Raw genomic sequence first — 21,813 nt, 5'->3', positions numbered from 1 at the left:
GATATTTAAAAGCAGGAGACTGTCAGTGGAAACTTTTCTTTTTCATTCCTGTGTTCCCTCCATGTGATGAGAATTGGATTAGCATGACTTTGACCTCTTTACCTTTTTACTTACTGACACTGGGTAGGCAGAATGACCTGCTTGACTGGTAAAGTTGGGAAGAATAATTGACTATGCTTTGCTCAGCTCTTGTGTTTGAAGGGAACCTGACTATAGAGACAAAAGTTCTCTGCTCCCCCTTTCTACATGGGCATGTGTCTCATATGGGCATGCTCTTTTTATATGGGTTTGCCTAGAACAGACTTGCTGCAACAAAGTGGATAAACTGTATAATTCTAGAGTTGAGCTGACAGATTCACTTGTCTCTCTCCTTAAGCCAAGCTTTCCAACATGGAAAGAAGTGACATTATATGAGAGTCCCAGTGCAAAATGAAAATGCAGGGCCTCTTGTTCAAAGTGCAAGGAAAGGTGCTGTTAAAAGTATTTGCACTGAGTGAATAGTGTCCCCCTAAAATTTATGTCCACCTGGAACCTGTAAATGTGACCCATTTAGAAATAGGTTCTTTTTACAGATACAATCAAGTTAAGATGAGGTCATCCTAGATTAGGGTGAGTTCTAAATCCTGGTGACTGGTATCCTTATAAGGAGAAAGAGATTTGGAGACACACAAACAAATAGAGGGAAAATGGCCATATGACAACAGAGGCAGAGACTGAGGTTACACCTTTATACTACCAAGGAATACTGAGGATTTTTGGCAACCACAGAAGCTAGTAGAGGCAAGGAAGGATTCTTCCCCAGAGCCTTCCATGGGCTGTGACCCTGCTGAAACCTTGATTTCAGACTTCTAGCCTCTATAACTGTGAAAGAATTAATTTCTATTGTTTAAACCACACAGTTTGTGATGCTTTGTTATGGCAGCCCTAGGAAATCACTAATACAATACTAAAATATGAAACCTTTTTCTTTCTTCTGTGGTCTTTCTAACTTGTCATGGTGGTTTTTGTTTGTTTTTTGGCTGTTTAATGTTTTTCTAAATAAAGAAAAATCAAAATTATTAGCATGAATTTTACTGTTTTTTTATGTTATGTAATTCTAGTTTTACATGCAGATATATTGATATTTAGCTCATGTGAAAAATTACTGAAAATTTTATAATTCCTATTTTGTGGTTTATATATATGCATATGTATTTCTTTTCTTTTTTAACCAGGGCAACAGAAATTCTATACACTCTTACACAACTCTTTATTTAACTTCTTGCTATGTATACACATTTTACCAAATGCTCAGCTTACTGATGAGTAAGGAAGAACTAAAGGAAAAGGAATATGGGTTGCCCTATCTTCTCTTTTCCACATATGTCATCCTTTTCCGCATAAGTAGTTGACTAATACTTGGAAGTAACACAATTAAAAAAAGCTAGGTTTGGATTCTGTGACCATTCTTGTTTCTTAAAACACAATTCCTGTATGTATACATTAGAAGTAAGTTCTGGTTCAAGTTGAAAGTGTGGCCTCTTGGAGTTGTTAACATGTTCATTCAGTGCTAGATAGAACCATGAACACAGAATTCTGGTGGACCCACAATGATTGGGAACTCAGTAAGAATCCAAAAGAGCTTCTTCAGAAAAATGATATTAAAAGTAAAGAAGGAAGCCCCTGCCCCTCCCATAGCTGATGCCAGAAGAAAGCCTTTGAAGGCAAAGAAAGCAGTGCTGAAAGTCGTCCACAGCCACACACAAAAAGATACGTACATCACCCACCTTCGACAGCCCAAGACACTGCAGCTCTGAAGGCAACACAACTATCATTAGAAGAGTGCTACCAGGAGAAACAAGCTTGACCACTCTGCCATTATCAAGTTTCCCCTGACTACCAAATAAACCATGAAAAAGATAGAAGACAAGAGTTCACTTGTGTTCATTGTGGATGTCAAGTCCAATGAGCATCAGAGCAAAATGGCTGTGAAGAAACTCTATGACATTGACTGGCCAGAGTCAATACCCTGATCAGGCTTGATGGAGAGAAGAAGTCATGTGTTTGACTGGCTCCCGACTGTGATGATTTGGATATTACCACAAAATTGGGATCATCTAAACTAAAGCAAGCTGGCTCACTAAAAAAAAAAAAAAAAATTCTCTGTAAAAAAATACCCCAAATGAGTACAAAATAAACATGTTATGGTAGCCTCATAACAAACACAGTGAAAACTATATGTAAATGGAGCGGCAGGAATAGAAGCAGACACACATCTTGCGTGTTATCTTCACTGCTCACATGCATAGTCTGTTGTCCCAATAGTAGAATGTTAAACCAAGTGTGTGACCATTCTGAGCATGGAGATTGGCCATCTACACATGTTGTCTTATATGCATGAAGCCAGCCCGGGGTGATGTTTTATTAGTTATGGTTAAAAAAAAATTAATATAAAATCAATAAAATAAAACAAATAAAATAAAACATGAAATCTACACTCAACAAATTTTAAAGTATTCAGTAGAGTATTGCTCATTATATTCACATAGTTCTATAGCAGGTCTCTTTTTCCTATTTTGTCAGTTGCTTTCTTTATTCTGTTGATTGTTTCCTTTGCAGCACAGAAACACTTTTAGTTTAATGTACTCCCTCTTATCTTTTTACTTCTGTTGCCTATGCTTTTGGTGTCATATCCAAGAAATCATTTCCAAGACCAATATTATGAAGTTTTTCCCTCATGTTTTCTTTAAGGAGTTTTAGAACTTTAGGTCTTACATTTAAGCCTTTCATCCATTTTGAGTTGATTTTAGTGTGTAGTATAAAACAAGGGTCTGATCTCATTATCTTCTACATGGATATCCAGTTTTCTCAACACCATTTGTTGAAGAGATGCTACTTTCCCCATTGTGCATTCTTGGCACCTTGTCAAGGATTATTTAACTATATATGCATAGGTTTACTTCTGGACTCTTCATTGGTGTATATGTCTGACTTTATGGCACTAGCATTCTGTGTTAATGACTGTAGCTTTATAATATGTTTTTAAGTCAGCTACGTGCAAAGCCTCCAACTTTGCTTTTCTTTTTCAAGACTGTGTTGGCTATTTGGGTCCTTTGTGGTTTCATATGAATTTTAGGACAATTCTGTTTCTGCAAAAAGTTCCTTGGAATTTTGATAGAGATTGCTTTGAATTTGTAGATCACTGCATAATATGAACATTTTAACAATGTTAAGTCCTCCAAACCATGAAGATGGCAAGTCTTTAATTTCTTTCAGCAATGTTTTATAATGTTCAATATACAGGTCTCTCACCTCCAAGGTTAACTATATTCTTAAGTATTTTAGTCTTTTTGATGCTATTATAAATAGAATTGTTTCCTAATTTCTTTTCAGCTTGTTATTTGTTAGTGTATGGAAATGCAAGTGATTTTAGTATGTTGATTTTGTAACCTGCAACTATTCTGAGTTCATTTATTGTTCTAATAGTGTGTGTGTGAAATCTTTAGGGTTTTTTTTACATATATGATGGTGTCATCTGTGAACCGAGATACTTTTACTTCTTTTTTTCTGATTTAGATGTCTCATTTCTTTTTCGTTTCTGTTGCACTAGCTACTGCTTCAGTACTATGTTGAGTAGGAGTGGTGAGAATGGGCATTCTTGACTTATTTCTAATCTTAGAGGGAAATCTTTCAGTTTTTCACTATTAAATATGATATTAGCCTGGGCTTTTCATATATGGACTTTATTATGTGGAGATGATTTCCTCCTTTTCTCAATTTATTGACTCTTTTAATCATGAATGAGTATTGAATTTTTTCAAATACTTTTTCTGCATCTATTGAAATTGTCATATGACATAATTCTGTTGATGTTGTGTATCACATCTATTGAATTTTCTATGTTGAACCGTTCTTGCATCCCTGGGATAATTCGACTTGATCATGGTGTAAGACACTTTTAATGTGCTCTTGAATTTGGTTTGCAAGTATTTGTTGACAATTTGTCTATCGATATTCCCAAGGGTTATTGGCCTGTAGTTTTCTTTTCTTGTAGTATCTTTATCTGATTTTGATATCAGGATAATGCTGGCCTCTTAGATGATTTTGGAAGTATTTACTCTTTTTCAATATATTTTTGGAAAAGATTAAGAATAATTGGTATTAGTTCTCCTTTAAATGTTTTGTAGAATTCACCAGTGAAGTCTTCTAGTCCTTGTTTTTTCTTTGTTGGAGGTTTTTGATTACAGATTCAATCTCCTTGCTAGTTATTGATCTGTTCAAACTTTCTGTTTCTCCATGATTCACTCTTGGTAGATTGTATGTTGCTAGAAAGTTTTCCATTTCTTCTGAGTTATCCAATTTGTTAGTGTATAATTGTTCACAGTACTCTCCAATAATCTTTTTTTTTTATTTTTGTGGCATCAGTTGCAATGCCTCCTCTTTCAGTTCTGATTTTATTTATTTGAATCTTTTCTTTTTACTTAGTCTGGCTAAAGTTTTGTCAATTTTGATTATCTTTTCAAAGAACTCAACTCTTAGTTTTGTTGATTTTCTTCTATTGTTTTTCTATTCTCTGTTCATTTTTATTGCATTTCTATTCTCTGTATCATTTATTTCTGCTCTTATCTTTAATATTTTCTTCTTTCTGGTAACTTTGGGTTTGGTTTTCCTTTTTATTTTCTAGTTTCTTTCAGTGTAAAATTAGTTTATTCGAGGTCCTTTTTTATTGTAGGCATTTGTGACTATACACTTCTCTCTTGGTACTGCTTATGCTGCATCCCATAATTTTGGTATGTTGTGTTTTTGTTTTCCATTGTCTCAACATATGTCCTAATTTCTCTTTTAATTTCTTCTTTGATCTATTGGCTGTTCAAGAGTGTTTTGTTTAATTTCCACAAACTGAGTTTTCTCGTTTTCCTTCTACTATTGATTTCTAGTTTTTCCATTATGGTCAGAAAAGGTACTTGGTATGATTTCAGTCTTCTTAAATTCCTTAAGACTTGTTTTGTGCCCTAACATGTGATCTGTTCTGGAAAATGTTCATGTGCACTTAAGAAGAATATGTGTTCTACTGCTTTTGGTTAGAATTTTCATTGTATATCTTTTAGGTCTATTTAGTCTATTGTATCATTCAAGAGTTCTATTTCCTTATTTCTCCTTGTTGTCTGGATACACTATTGAAAGTGGGGTATTGAAATCTCCTACTATTATTGTATTGCTGTCTATTTCTCCATCAATTCCGTCAATGTATGCCCCATATATTTGGATGAACTGATGCTGAGTGTGTGTATATTTATAATTGTTATTATCTTCTTTATGAATTGACCCTTTTACCATTATATTCTTTATGACAGTTTTTTGAGTCAAGTCTGTTTTGCATGATATACATATGCCACCACCGCCACTATCCTTTTTGCCTGTTCTCTTTTAGAGTTTTTTAAAAATCTTTTCACTGTCAGCCTATGTGGGTCCTTAAATCTGGGTGACATTTTGACCTCCATTTTCAAGCTTTCATCTTATTTATCAATGTATTTAGTATCTGCAGAGGGCAGTGTTTACCACTTTGGAGAATTCAACAAAATGTTCTACTTAAGCTGAGCTTCTTTTCTCTCTCCCACCTCTGAAATCGAATGTCACTTATTATCTACCTCATTTTCTTGCAACTTAGCATGGAAGGTTTACATGGTGAGCTTTTTTAAAGGAGGTCAATATTCTTGTCAAACTCAAATACTCCATTTTCCTGTGTCATATATTTAGCACCCTAGGAAAATTTCTAAAGTAGACATTGAGCCCGATTCAAGTTAATTAGACACTGAAATAAGGATTTTAATAGAAGAAGAGTTGGCTGGTCTGTCTTAGAGCAAAGTTTATCAAAGTGTGACCTTTGAACCACCTGTATCAGGCCCATCTCATTGAGTTATTAAGTGCCCTCTCCCCAATTAAATTGTTAACTTCTTATAGACAAGAACTATGTTTTATAGCTCTTGTTTCCCCACACCCTAACCATGCCTAAAATGCCTTCTAAACCTATGTTGATTCATTTAAACAGTTTAAGTACATGTATGTTTCCATTTCTCTGTGAGAAATGAGGCAGCATTCCACAAGATTTAAACATCAAACTTTTACATTTCTGCGAGCCCACAGATATATTAATAGTTTGCATATCTGTCTTCCTTCGGTACCATTCTAAGATGAGCCTATCAAACTATAGCCATTAATTATTTTTAAGTGCAAATAAATAATAAGCAAAGAGAAAGAAATTACTTCTCAAAAGAACTTCTACCAAAGTAAAGACTAAAGGTCAAAAAGTCAAATTAATATTGGATTTTTGACTGTTAAATGTGATAGAGAACACTGACAAGTAATATCACAGTGCTGATTGCTATTATCATCTTTTCATTTTCTATTATAATTATTTATATTATTTTCATGGGATTCCAATGAAGTTATCAAGGGTTTTATAATAGTCAAATGAAAAAAACAAAATTCCTTGAAGTGCCAGTATAAAAAATGAGTCAGAACATGAAAAATTTTAGACAAGTTGACAACATATATTATTTGCTCATTTCTCTTTTTGAGAGAAATTCCATCTTATTCACACCCACATGTTCAATAATACACTGAATAAAATACAACCAATCACCCAATGTAGATAAAAAAGAAAAAAACAAGCTGGTTCTAGAAAACTCTTTTTATTATTTCTATATTATCTCAGTGCATTTGGTAAATAAAAGCATTTTAAAATATTCTCTAAATATTTTGTTTTATAAAAATTTGTTCATCTCAATATAAATCTTATTTATTTATTTATTTATTTATTTTTTTATTTTATTTTTTATGTTAAGTTTATTGGGGTAACATTGGTTAATACAGTTATATAATTTTCAGGTGTACATTATCATTTGACATTTATATAGTCTTTTGTGTGACTATATACATTATATAATACAGTTATATAATTTTCAGATGTACTTTATCATTTGACATTTATATAGTCTTTTGTGCAGACACCCAAAGTCCAGTTTTCTTCAGCTACCATATATTTGATCTCCTTTATCCACTTCACCGTACCCCTACTCCCCTATATTTGACTCCCTTTACCCAGTCTACCTCTCCCCTCCTCGCCCACCTCCTACCTTCTGGTAAACACTAGTCTATAGTCCATGTCCATGAGTATCTGTTTGTTTGTCCTGTTCATTTGGTGTTTTTAGGTTTATATCCCACATATAAGTGATATCATGTGATTCTCAACTTTTTCTATCTGGCTTATTTTGCTTAGCATGATTATCTCGAGGTTCATCTATGTTGTCGTAAATGACAGTATTTCGTCTCTTCTTATTGCTGAGTAATATTCCATCGTATATATGTACCACAGCTTCTTTAGCCAATCATCTATCATAGAGCACTTTGGTTGATTCTATATCCTGGCCACTGTGAATAATGCTGCAATGAACATTGATGTGAAAATATCATTTTAGATATATGTTTTCATGTCTTTGGGGTAAATACCCAGGAGAGGGATTGTTGGATCATATGGTAGATCAATTCCTAGTTTTTGAGGAACCTCCCTACTGTTTTCCAAAGTGGCTGTACCAATTTTCAGTCCCACTAGCATTGTATGAGGGTTCCTTTTTCTCTGCATCCTTTCCAACATTTGTTATTACTTGCTCAGTTGATTATAGCTTTTCTAACAGGTGCGAGATTGTATCCCACTGTGGTTTTGATTTGCATTTCCCAAATAGCTAGTGATGTGCAGCATCTTTTCATATATTTGTTGGACATTTGTATGTTCTCTAGGGAGAAGTCTCTGCCCAGTTTTTGATTGAATCATTTGTTTTTTGTTGTTGTTATTGAGTCATATGAGTTCTTTGTATATTTTGGATATTAGGCCCTTATCAAAGGTGTTGCTTGCAAATATATTTTCCCATTTGGATAGTTATCTCTTTACCTTGTTGATAATTTGTTTTGCTGAGCAGAAGCTTAATGTAATCCCATTCATTTATTCTTGCTTTTACTTTCCTTGTATTTGAGGTCAAGTTTATAAAATCCTCTTTAAGTCCAAGGTCCATGAGTTTAGTTCCTATGTTTTCCTCTATGCAGTTTATTGATTACGGTCTTATATTCTGGTCCTTAATCCATTTTGTGTTAATTTTGGTGTATGGCGATAAACAACAGTCTAGTTTCATTCTTTGGCAGATGACCTTCCAATTTTCCCCAAACCATTTATTGAAGAGGCTTTCTGTTCTCCACTGTATGTTTTGCCTTTTTCGTAGAAAATTATTTGTCCATATAAATATGGGTTTACTTCTGGACTCTCGATTCTGTTCCACTGGTGCGTGTGTCTGCTTTGCTGCCTGTACCATGCCGTTTTGATTACTGTCGCTTTGTAGTATAATTTGAAGTCAGGCAGAGTGATGCATCCAGTCTCATTCTTTTTTCTCAGGATGGCTTTAGCAATTCGGGCTCTTTTGTGCTTCCATACAAATCTGATGATTTTTTGTTCTATTTCTTTTAAAAATGCCAATGGGATTTTGATAGGGATTGCATTAAATCTGTATAATACTTTAGGTAATATGGTCATTTTAACTATGTTGATTCTTCCAGTACAAGAACACAAAATATCTTTCCATTTCTTTGTATCTTCTTTGATTTCTTTTAACAGGGTCTTATAGATTTCATTATATAGGCCCTGCACACGTTTTGTTAAATTTATTCCTAGGTATTTTATTCTTTTCAGGGCAATTGCTAAAGGAATTATTTTTTCCACTTTTTTTATTTGACACTTCATTATTAGAGTATAGGAATGCTATGAGTTTTTAAACGTTGATTTTGTATCCAGAAACTACTTATTTGCTTATTGTTTCTAGTAGTGTTCTTGTGGAGTCTTTAGGATTTTCTATATAGAGAATCATGTCCTCCTCAAATAGTGACAGTTTGACTTCTTCATATGCTATTTGAATGCTTTTTATATCTTTCTCTTGTCTGATGGCAGTTGCTAGGATGTCCAATGTTATATAAATGGATGCTGTATCTTGTTGAAGGCTTTTTCTGCATCTATTGGTATTATCATATGATTCTTATGTTTTAAATTGTTTTTGTGGTGTGTCACATTAATTGATTTGCATATGTCGAACCATCCCTGTGCCTCTGGGATGAAGCCCACTTGATCATGTGTACAATCTTTTTAATATGTTGCTATATTCGGTTCATTAGTATGTTATTTAGGATTTTTACATCTGTGTTCATGAGAGATATTGGTCTGTAGTTTTCTTTTTTTGTGTTATCTCTACGACATTTTGGTATTAGAGTAATATTGGCCTCATAAAATGAGTTGGGAAGTATTGCCTCCTCTTCGATTTTTTGGACGAGTTTGAGGAGAATAGGTATTAAATCTTTGAATGTTTGGTAGAATTCACTGGTGAAGCCATCTGGTCTGGACTTTTACTTTTTGGTAGGTTTTTGATGATTATTTCAATTTCTATACTGCTGATCGGTCTATTTAGATTTTCCAAATCTTGATTCAGTCTAGAATGATTGTATTTTTCTAAGTTCTGGTCCATTTTTCTAGGTTATTAAATTTGTTATCATATACTTCTTCATAGTATTCTTATATAATCTTTTGTATTTCCATGATGTCAGTCATAATTTCCCCTCTTTCATCTCTGATTTTGTTTATTTGTGTCCTTTCTCTTTTTTCTTTAGTGAATCTAGCCAGGACTTTGTCAATTTCATTAACCTTCTCAAAGTACCAGCTCTTCGTTGTATTTATTTTTTCTATTTTTTTTGATTGTTTGTTAGTTTGTTTTCAATTTCATTTATTTCTGCTCTAATTTTGGTTATTTCTTTCTGTCTGCTGATTTTAGGCCTCATTTGTTTTTCCTTTTCTAGTTTTTTAAGATGAAGCATTAGGTTGTTTATTTGGGCTTGTTCTTGTTTTTGCAGATAGGCCTATAATGATATGAACTTTCATCTTAATGACCGCTTTTGCCGTGTCTCCAAAGTTTTGCTATGTTGTACTATCGTTATCATGCATTTCTATGTATCTCTTGATCTCTCTTTTCATTTCTTCACTGACCCAGTTATTCTTCAGTAGCATGTTATTTAATCTCCATGTATTTGTGATTCTTCCTGATATTTTTTTGCAGTTGATCTCTAGTTTCAAAGCATTATAATCAGAGTCAATATAAATTTTAAAAACACTTGTAAAAATATTTTATTTTATCATTTGGTATTTGAGTATTTCTATTTTCTCTCATTTTCCCTTTTGCCTCCTATAATGATCCTTCAGATAGACACACATATTCATTACATACTCACCACACTCTGCAGCATCAGACACATGCAAAATGGCTTTTGGGAACAGATTAACATGAGTTTAATGAATTTAAAAGTCTGTAGACTACATAATTTTTACATCTCAACAGTTTCGAAGTGCCTTTTGGAAGTAACCCTAGTTCGAGTCCGAGTTCCATGAATTTATAAAATGTATTTCGGATATATCTAAGTATGTCCAGTAAAATGGTGAAGCTTTATTACTATTTACATGAGAAACTGAAAAGAAATTAGGGAAATAATATATTGTAGCCAAGAGTCAGATATAATAGGCCAATTGAACAAATGTAGATCCTAGAAATAGATCCACACATAATAGCGATAACTTTCAACGAAGGTGCAAAGCCAATTCAAAGGAGAAATGGTAGTTGTTTTTTTTTTTTTTTAAATTGTGCTGGAGGCTTGTAGTACATGAGTATTGTGCACAGATAATCACATGTGAAAGGATAAACTTTGATCCTTACCTTACACCATATAAAGAATTCACTCAAAATGGATGAAAACATAAATTTATAAAACTTCTATAAGAAAACATAGAAAAATTATATACTATTACTAACCAATGTTACCCTAATAAATTTAATAATTTTTTAAAAATGGGACAAAATCTTTGTGACCATGGGTTAGGCAAAGATTTCCTAGAGATGATACCAAAAATAAGATCCATAAAAAGTAAATGATAAACTAGATAAGTTTCATCAAAATCTGAAACTTTTCCTCTTTGAAAGACATTATTCAGATAATGAAATTAGAACCACATATTGAAAGAAAATATTTACAAATCACATATCTGAAAAGATTTGTGTGTCTGACACATAAACAACTCTCAATACTCGGTGACTTGCAAATTTAACAAAAAAATTAAAACCATAGACAAAAATATTTGTAAAGAGATTTTACCAAGGAAACACATGAAATTGCTCAACATGCTCAGTTATTAGCTAAATAAAAATTAAAACTACAGGAGGTACCATGACACATCTACTGAATGGCTAAAATTATAAAGTCTGACTACATCAACTGTTCATAAGAAAGTATAAGAAACAGAACTCTTATACACTGCTCATGGGAAGGAAAATGGTCCAGTTAACTTTAGAAAAGTTTAGTACTTTTTTAAAAAGTTAAACATGAGCCTACCACATGACCTGGTCCTTCTACTCCTAGATATTAATCTGAGAAAAAAATAAAAATACATGTTTATACGAAGTCTTGTATATAAGTGTTCATCTTTATTTTTAATAGTTAGAAATTGTAACAGCCCAAGCAAATATCCATCAATAAGTGAGCGAATAAACATACTGTGGTATATTCATACAATGGAACACTACTCAGCAAAACAAGGAATAGACTATTTATACATACGAAAATATGGATTACTCTCAAAATAATTACACTGTGTGAAAGAAGCCAGATAAAAAAATTTACACTGTATGAATCAACATATAAATTTCTAGAAAAATGCAAACATCTATAGTGACAGAAAGCAAAATCAATGGTTATCTAGAGATGTGTAGGAACAAGATGGAGAAAGGTGGAAGGAGGTTATGAATGGACATGAAGAAACTTTTGCGAGTGGTGGATATGTTCATTTTCTTGATTGTGTTAATGGTTTCATGGTATATGTGTATTTTAGAACTTAGTCAAATTGTGTACTTTAAGTGTGAAGTTTCTTATATGTCCATTATGTTTTAATAAAGTCATTTTTAAAAGTGAAGAATAGAAGTTAATCTCAAGAAAAATGTACCAAAGAAAAATTAAGTACAGTGTGGTGTCTGTCAGTTGAATTTTCCTATAGTTTATTTCCTCAAAACATATGTCCTGGTTTCTATGAGAGATGGGACTCTTATTTTTAAAAGGTAATATAGCAATATTCATTGATATTTCAGCAATAGGTTTTTATATCCCTCTAACAAGATGTTACAGAAAAGGAGAAAATAAAATTTACCCCATATCTACCCAGAACATCTGTGGTTTCATTGCACGGGAGGATCATAGCCCAACTCTATCCTATCAGAGACTCTACATGTCTCCAATTGCAGTGATACCCAATAGCAACAGTCATATCTGGTGATAAATGGTTTACCTATGGCCACTGGTGACAGCCATGAGATGCCTTCTCATAGCTTCTTGCACATGGAGACTGTGCAGCCATAGCTAGAGCAAGAGCAGAAGAAAATTGGAAGTTCCTTATGGAAGTTTGCGAGATTTTGTTGGTATCATTTTGGTAAGCATGACTTACACAAATCATTATTCAAAGATAAGGGCTGTTCTAATGATTGTGGGATACAAATGCTCAAATGAACTCTTAATTATAGCCATCAAATTCCTTGGATTTAGGAAATTTCTCTGAATTGATTAAAGACAAGTTGTTAACCACTTGTAGAAGACCATCATGTATAATATGCTCTCATATCTCAAGGGACAGTCTCTTAATTTGTTGTGTTTAATTGATATTTCCAGTGATTCCGAAAAGAGAGATACATAAAAGTGCCCTCACTCTCATATAATTAGGAGATTAGGAAACCATACTAGTAATCCTAAACCTCGTATTTGAAATGTTTCCAGATTTAAGCCTTTTGAAGTGCTGTGTTTTCTCAACTGCTTTAAAAAAATTATTAATGTTCTTTGAATCACAACACTCCTACGGGGGATGAATATGCCAAAATAGATAAGAACATCTATTTTCAAAGGGCTTTTTACTTCAAGTTTAATAGTCTCCCAAAGTTTATATAACAGAGTCCCAAGCTGTTGCGAAGATTTGACAAGCATGTTTCTCAGCAGTTCTGGGATTTATGCTAGGTAGCTTTTAGTGCAGAAAAGCAAAGAAAATCTACTGAATTCCTAAATACCCAGTGATGCAGGTCCTTATTCATATTCTTAGTGATGGTAAATATTCTTTCTTGCTGTTCTGATTTAGCATTCTTATTTTTTATTTTTTCATCTTTAGAGACCACTTGGACATTCTAAAAACACATCAAATTTGTTTTTAATCATTAAAATTTGGATTATCACTTTTTCCTTTTTTGACTCCTCTATAGCCCTCAATTCACCTAGGGAAGGGCATGTAATTAAACCAAAGACAATCGTGTGTGCAATAAGCTTGCATCCAATCATTTTATATATTTTTATTGGTGACTCTTCAAAGATTTGTTAACGTGGTTGAACTTTTACTGAATAGGATCCTCTAGCTAAAACATTCACCTGATTATTCTGATTCTCTCAGATGGACAGAAGGTTCTTGTAGGTCTAGCACCAGGCTGCCTCCTGAGGGCTTCAGAGCAGGTGAGGGCCTCTGAGCTCTCCTGCAGGAAGCCAGTGTTGAGTAGGCACATGGGGAATCACATAGATTCCCAGTGAGTGATGGGATGGCAGGGAGAGTTATAGCTGGAAAGTACCCACTTCCTGGATACCTTGATATCCAGTAACAGACATCAATTATCCTGGATACCTTAATATCCAGTAACGGACATCAATTATCCTGACCCTCCGCACTACATTATTTTTCATCATGTGCTTACTGTTAAGTGACTTGCCTGTGGATGGGCCGCAACTATTCCAGAACTCTGCTTCCACAAAATAGTCATATATTGCAATGATCCCATCTCATAGGAAATAATATTTTAGATCGGAACAGCCGTAAAAATAGTTCACATAAACCCTGCAGCTTAGGTTGCAAAATAAGGGTAGCAAACTGCAGGATACTTCTTTAGGGAGTATATGTTTTTAAACAGTTGCAAGACATATCAGCCCTTTACTTCCCCAAATTTAAATTATTTTCAGGCAGATATCAAATTACATGATATCTTACAGATTCCATATTTGAAATTACCTATACTTACCTCCCCTCAGATGGACACATTTTACTGAGCCCCAGAATTTTTGTTTGGTCTCTAATAAACCTCATGCAATGATAGCTACCTCCAAATTCCCCTTGCTAGGAGAGTTCTGGGGATATGTTGTTTTGGGGTTTTTCCTTGATTACTAGTATTGTTATAATATGTTTCATCAATTCTTAGGGAGCAACTTCAACTAGTAGTTAGAGAACATAATTCTCTGGCTTCTTAGCTGGGTTAATTGCTTAAAATCTCTGCAATTTAGTTTGCTCATCTATAAAATGGGAATTAGGAATACCAGGTCAAATATGTGGTGACAGAAAGAAATCTAACTATAGGAGGTGAACACACAGTGTAAATATATATATGTCTTACTGTTAAAGTATACAGAGGAAACTTACTGGATTTTGTTAACCAATGTCATCATAAAAAATTAATTAATTAATTGTTTAAAAAAATACCAGGTATTAAATAGGAATCAGAAAACCAGGCCTGCCTACTATACAAGATTGTTTTGAAGGTCAAGTGAAACAATGCAATTACAAATATTTAAAGATGCTTATGTGCTGTATAAATACATAGTATAATTAACTACTACTTTATTACTATTATTCTTACTCCTATTTCTACCATACTGCTAATAATAACATTGGATAAAATTCCATCCAGAAAATATGCTCATCATTTCCTGTGAGTCTGACCTGCTTTGCACAAGATATTACATTTTGTATGTCTTCCTTTTTGTATAGAGCCAGTTCTCATTTGAATTTTTATTTATTAATACCTATAAATAACTATGGAATAAAACATGATTAGAGAACAAAAGGGAAAAATAGTATTTAAATTGAAGGAGTAAAAGGAAACAAAATTTTAAAAATGCGTAAATTGTGCAATCCTTCTGGAGGAATTAAACATTTTTGTCGTCTGTGTATTTATATCAGACAATGGTCCTGTATGGGATTAAGTCATTCGATATATTTATTGTGATTTCAACACTCAAAGGGATTGACTCAGCCTCTCTTCATCAGAGGAAGATAAAGTACACACTGGGCAGAACTCTTTTGTGAGCTCTATCTGTGAAAATCATAACATTGCTCAAACCCCATGCACACTCAAAATCTCCTTAGCATGTTTTGTTATAAGTAAATAGTTTCCTGGCAATTCTGTGCCTGAAATTTCTGAGCAGCTTGACACCCCAGTTTTTCCCTGGAGGGCATTATTAGTCACTCTATTATATAAAAAAATGCAGAGATAATAAGTGTGTCTGTATAGTGTGCATGCTGAGTAATAACCAAGAGGACAAAATATTTTTACAGGCTGATAATGGGGATGCTTTGCTTCCATGTGGTTCCACATCAGCTGCACCTGTGGGCTCTTTGCTGTCCTGCCATTACAGCATCATACATGTGGCCTAACGAGAAATTCTGCTTCCACATTTAGCATTTGTTTTCCCAGCCACAGATGATAAAAGACAGAGCTAAACCTCAGCGGGTGGATTTTAATCTGGACAGACACAAAGCTTATGATCAAATAAGTCTCCAATACCTGAGCTTAAGCAGGAAAGGTTAGCTGAGGCGCAGACAGGGGGAAGAGATAACTAGCTCAGGGTTAAATTTCTGTTGGGGGGGCTTGCTCATGTCAACTGAGACTACAGCTAGGCCTGTTGGAGGCCATTGCTCAGTCATGACAAGGCATGAACACCTTTAATAATCAATTAGTGGTTTGTCCCTATGAGAACCTATAAATGATTCAAAGCTCTGGGTACAAGTTTCACCTGGTATGTGTGACTAATGCAGTATATGTAGCCCAAGGACCATTTCCTTTTACATCATTGGGCAAGAACATAATCTGGAGATCTGTTGTTTTTCTTGTAGAAGTAAAACAAAATTGTTTATAGAAAGTATTTGGTTTTATAGAAAATGAAGGAAATATTTGTTTACTCTGTATTATGACTTGAGAATCAAGGAATAAGAATGTTTGCTCTATGACAGGCTGACATCCTCAAACAGTTTTCCCCACCTCCACCCCCATCCCAAAATATACCACCTCCTCGTCAGTCCAAAGCTCCACTGGCACCTTCATACAGGAACTTTTTCATTACTGAATCCCAGATACCCCACTCAATTATTAAAGAACGCCCTGTTATATTTATTACAGAGGTGGCTGATATTGCTGCCAATTGTCGAATTTCGGTTTCCTGTGGTTGATTTTCATGCATGAGGAACACACAGCTGCTGGGCGGGTGCCAGTGCTCCATCAATCTCTCCAGGCTGCCTCGACCTCAGGATATGTAAGAGTAGTGGATAAATTGGAAGATCAATGACTTGTCCCTCCTGCAGCACCAGCTGCTATTGAGAAATTAATATGAGGATCACTATAAATAAAAGATAAAAGATGATATGGCTTACAGTGTAAAATATTAAGGCTGGACACAATGTGCCGGAGGAATCTGAACCAAAAGCTAAGCAAATTAACCCTGTAAGGGCCTTCCACCACCTTTCTGGAAATCCAGTTTGAAAAATAGATCATGCTGTAATGCGATAAGCATCTCTCAATAGATAAAGAGAGTCAGGAACATTAATAAGAGTGTTCCTTCTCTTTTATGTGTCATAGAGTTTTAGGACTAGAAGAGATTATTTATGCCAGACACCTAGTTTTACATGAGGAAACTGAGGACCAGAGAACTAAATGGTTTGCTCAAATATTTGCAACTAGCTGTTGACAGAGCTGCTAATGGACCCCAGTTCCAATGTTCAATCCTTTTTAATCAAGCTACCTCCTATCACAAAGATTCTTAATAAAACTCTCATTTTTGTGCTCTCTCGAGCTTTCCTTAGAAGAGCACTAATTTATAATCATGCCAGAAGCAGTAAAAGAAGATGGTATTTCTTAATACACACTCAAGACCAAAGATCTACATACAGCATAATAATGTTTGACAGGTATCATTTACAGAGCTCTTTTGATTCTGAGGCATCACAGAGGGCATTATCTACTTTCTCTTGGTGATGAGGAAATGGAACAGATGATCAGACTCAAGAAGATATGCGGAGCCCAAGAAGGAGTTTGGAAAAGAAAAGAAAAAATGCTAGTTATATTAGGAGAGCACTGGTTGTAGAGAAAATAGGCCTTAATGAGAGTAAGTGGACCCCGAAATAGGACCTAATGTTGAAGAGCCATGAGTTCATTTTGTTTGAATCCAAAAGTTTGAATTCAGCTGCTGGTTCTGGTACATCTTGGGAGTATGTTAATCTTGATGGCTCAATCCCAAAGTGGCTCTGAACCCCTGGGATTCCCAGTTTCAAGTTCCACTGTACCTACTGCTGGTAGCTGGTGACACAAGAAACGGAGCTGTCGTGGTTGCCAGACAACTGAATTCTGTATGTACTTTGATTTGCGATTCCTTTTGGCTGCTTCTCAGGACTATATGGGATTTCGATTCCTTAAAATGCAATTATGAATCTATTGGCCTTGATTCTAGGTTCTACCCACAAATTCATTCGTACTTGGCAAAGAGCACTTGATTTCTCATCTCCTACATTTAGGCCTCTCTTTAGAGCCTCTCCTCACTCTCACCTGTTAATAATCAGAAGTCAGCTACATGAAACATTTAATTCAGTCTCTGTCTCTTCTGAAGACAAATGCACTTTAAAAATAAATACTGAGATGCTGAGTTTATTTAAAGCCAAGTTACGCACTGGGTGACAAAGGGTGATTCTCTCTTTAGCGGGTTAAAAAAAGAAGAAGAAGAAAAAGAAAAACCTTGATCTCAAACTCTTGCTTTTTATTTTTGAGAAAACTCCCATCAGTGCTGTTTCTTAAGGGTAAAAAAGTATGCATTACAAAAAGAGAAAGAGAAAAGATTAGAGATCAATGCCAGTTCTCCCTGAAGTACCTGCCTCAGTTGAGAAATGAATATGAAGATCACTATAAATAAAGGATAAAAGACAATATGGCTTTTGGAGTAAAATATGAAGCCAGTCACAATGTGATGTATGAGGTTTAACCAAATTAACCCCCTGGGATAAATGGGCTTTTTTTTTTTTTTTTTTTTTTTTTAATCTTAATTAAAAAAAGGGTGGCAAGGGACCAAAATTTGGGGTTTTCTGAGGGTTTTTTTTTTTTTTTTTTTTTTTTTAAGCTTACATATGAAAAGGGTCGTCCAAGGGCTCAAAAAGCAGAATTTAGTTTCTTTTCTTTTAGGTAGTCTCTCTCAGACACCTGCAGGAGATTTGGAAAATGCTTTCCCCTGGGCAGCGGAAAGCAGAGCAGTCACTCAGCATTCTGTGAAGGTGCACCAACTTATCTTATTGCTTGCTGTGGTAGCTGGAAGCTATGTTTAGGGGATGGAGTTATTTTTTGCATTTCAATTCACAAACTTCACTCAGAAAATATGCTTTCCATTAGTATGTACACAAATCATTTTTTCTAATATATCATTCATTAGATTAATGTTAGTATTAGACCTTCGGAGCTTGAGTGTTATTCCAGAAATGCATTGTGTAACACATGGATTCCCAACTCATAATTGCAAAAGTTTCAAAATTTGAGCTTCAGAGAAGGCTTTAGAAACAGGTTAGCTGCAAGGAATTTTTCACTCCCTTGCCTAACAAGTCTCTCCAAATTGTGTCTCTTTCAGGAAATTAGATGAAAATAAAAGTGAAATCTTGGTCCAGTTGAAGCAGTCATTTTGATCTGTTGAGATAGAAGGCCAAAGTTTTTCTATGTCTGTTGCGTATAGACTCCTTTTCCTGCATGTTTTGACCTCTCTAACCCTGAAAGGATATATATGGGTTGGGTGACTCACATTCACTTTAGGAGCAGTGAGCTGAATTATTTAGCATATGCAATGGAGAAAAGTGGAGGAGTAAGTGGGAGAAATAATTTTAAATTATATCTTTAGCTGGAGGAAAATTGGCTTACCTACACAAGAGTAAATACGGCATATGCAGTGATTCAAATACTCAAAGATGTCTGTTTTAGCAATAAAGACCAGATCTGGACCCCGTCCCTGGCATAGTCAGACATACACCTGCATGTTCACTATATCAAAAGAACCACAGAAGTGTGTTGAAAACTGCTTAAGTGAGAGACATAAACACAACTACAGATGAATGGACAGGAATTCAAGGCTCTAAACGCTGGACTGTTGGCAAAGCAGTAGGCTGGGTAAGCTCCAGCCAATTTTCAATTGTGAGACACTAGGTTCACATTGCAGACATACTAGAATGCTCTCTTCCCTGCCCAATATTTTAGGGTGGTTATTAAAAATCCCTGTTAAATGTCTGCAAATGATTGCCAAAGTGAAGCTTTTGAAAACGATGGCTGTAATCTTTAGTAGGGTTGTGCCTTTGTCAAGAGTCTCAGTCAGAATTTCCAATGTAATTTCAAATTAACTGTTGTTTTTGGATGATATACATGTCTAACTCATTGCAAGAAAATATCCATGTTAAGTTGAAGTTAGGGACCAGCTGGTGTAAATATGACCTAAACTTTTGGCTTATTTTCGTTCCTTGATTGTGATTAAGGTTGACCTTGCCTCAGGGCCTTTGCATTTGCCGTTCCCATTTTTTTGGAATATTATTTCCAGAAACGTTTTTTTTATAAATGATTCCTTTCTATTCTTTGACACTCATCTCTTAAAGACATTTTTTTCTTGATTATCCTACTAGCCTAAATTAGTCGCAATTTATCATATCACATTATTTTATTTCTTTTACAGTACTTACCAATTTTTCAAGAACAGAATAATAATAAAAATAACAGCTATCCTTTGAGTCTATTTATATTTAGATGAACTTCTTCTCAAATAATGCAAGGTCTACAATGGCAGAAATTGCATTACCTTTCATATGTCCTATTCTATTCCAGCCTTGGAACAGTATCTGGCATATAGTAGTCACTCAAGGTCTGTTGATTGAATGAGTAAAGAATATATGAGTTGGTTTGGAATTATTTAAGGTCACTTTTAAAAGTGGCTGGGGTTAGTGATTAAATTAAAATTGTAGGTTTTAGAGCTGAAAGTGCTCTTGTTTACTCTCATGGCTAGGGCAAAATTTTCCCTTTGTAGCATCCCTGACAGATGATCAATTAGTCAATCTGTGCTTGAATAACTATGTATACAAGACACTAACCATGACACTCTTCTAGCTGTTTTCAAACAGATCCCAGCCTTCTATGGGAGTTTATTCCCTGTTACACAGCTATAATTAGGAGAAAACTCTTTTGATTTATCCAGATCTTCTCTCAGTCCTCTCATCTTTTTTTTCTCATTCTAATTCCTAGAAAATAGACAAGACAGAGTTTCCTCTAAATTACATCCTTTAGGTGTGCATGCCTGCTTGTAACAAAATTAATACAATGCTACAGAAAAAATCACCTTGATTGTCTGCCACTTATTACTACATTTCTTGTTACTATTTAGAAGTAATTTGTCTTAATGTTCCACATTATATTTGAGGAAGTATAGAAAGAAAAGACATCTAGGGGTTATGTCAGAAGAAATCAGACATATTTTAACTTATTCTCTTTAATATATTCAATGCTGATGCTGTGGGAAATTCAGCAGCATTATCACAGCATTATTGCCATTGCTTAAAAAATGTTTTTATGTTTAAAGATGTGGTAACTCAGAAAGCTCTACTTGATGGGGAAAAATTTCAATAACATCTTACAGCTCCGAGCATTTCTCAAAAAGTTGTCGAACAAAACATTTCTCCTTTTTCTTTTCTTTTTTTTCTTTTTTTCTTATTGGACTAGTTAACAGAAAGCATACTTCGTGTTCCTAAAATAATGATGGCTTATTTAACATTCCTTTGGTTCCTAAAGGACCAACATCTGTATGTGATAATGTATAGTTACACAGAGCCTTGATATTTGGGCCCTACTGAAAGCCCCATGAAATCATTGTCAACATTTCTGTTTACCAATGTGTATGAATGGCCTAGTTTCTGGATCCAGGTAAACCAAAATTTCTTTCACTTATGACAAACAGGTACAGAGGTATAAAATATCTAAAAATAGCCTCACAGGATTGGGTAGAAATCTTAAGTGGGATGTAGAGAACATACAACCAAAAGAAAAGCAAGTCAGTGCTGCTCGGAAACTTATTCAAGAACATCTGAGAGAATAATAATAATAATAATAATAATAGTAACAACAAGAAGATCAATCTTAAAAGGCTTAGAATGGCACATAGTTCTAAGCACTCTACTTGTTTTAACTCTTTCCACACCATAGCCTTATAACATGAGTACAGTTATTATCTTTATTTTTCAAATGGGGAAATGAGACACAAAGAAATTAAGTGATAGTATTGAGGTCCCATAAGTGGTGGCGGTGTGAAAAAGACCCAGGAAAATTATTTAAGAGTTAGCGCTCTTAACTGATAGGTTATATAATATAGGCAGTATTTGTACATTGTGAAATCATTTTACAAATACTCCCCCCACTCCCCACTGAAGTGCAAAGGAAATACCCAGGGATATCAGCATTATGATTATTTTGATTTCATTTTTTACCAACAATCTGTTAACTTTCTGCAGTTCAATATTCTTCCCTGATTTCTTAAAATTTTAACCTATAATCCAAAAAATAAGGGCTAAAGAAAGTAAATGTCTGGAAATCCAGTTCTAGAGAGCAACTGAAAGAATATGGCCCATAAGTATAT

The 21,813-nt window shown here is 34.4% G+C and overlaps 1 pseudogene; it reads left to right on the top strand.

The window, feature by feature from the left end:
- The first annotated feature begins 1,634 nt into the window (after positions 1-1,634).
- Positions 1,635-16,866, top strand: LOC107195804 (annotated as a pseudogene).
- The last annotated feature ends 4,947 nt before the right edge of the window (positions 16,867-21,813 follow it).

The sequence above is a fragment of the Pteropus alecto genome, unplaced genomic scaffold (assembly GCF_000325575.1).
Source record: "Pteropus alecto unplaced genomic scaffold, ASM32557v1 scaffold565, whole genome shotgun sequence".
Lineage (NCBI taxonomy): Eukaryota > Metazoa > Chordata > Mammalia > Chiroptera > Pteropodidae > Pteropus > Pteropus alecto.
The sequence above is the reverse complement of the archived record's forward strand: the minus strand, read 5'-3'. Positions and strand labels throughout refer to the sequence as shown.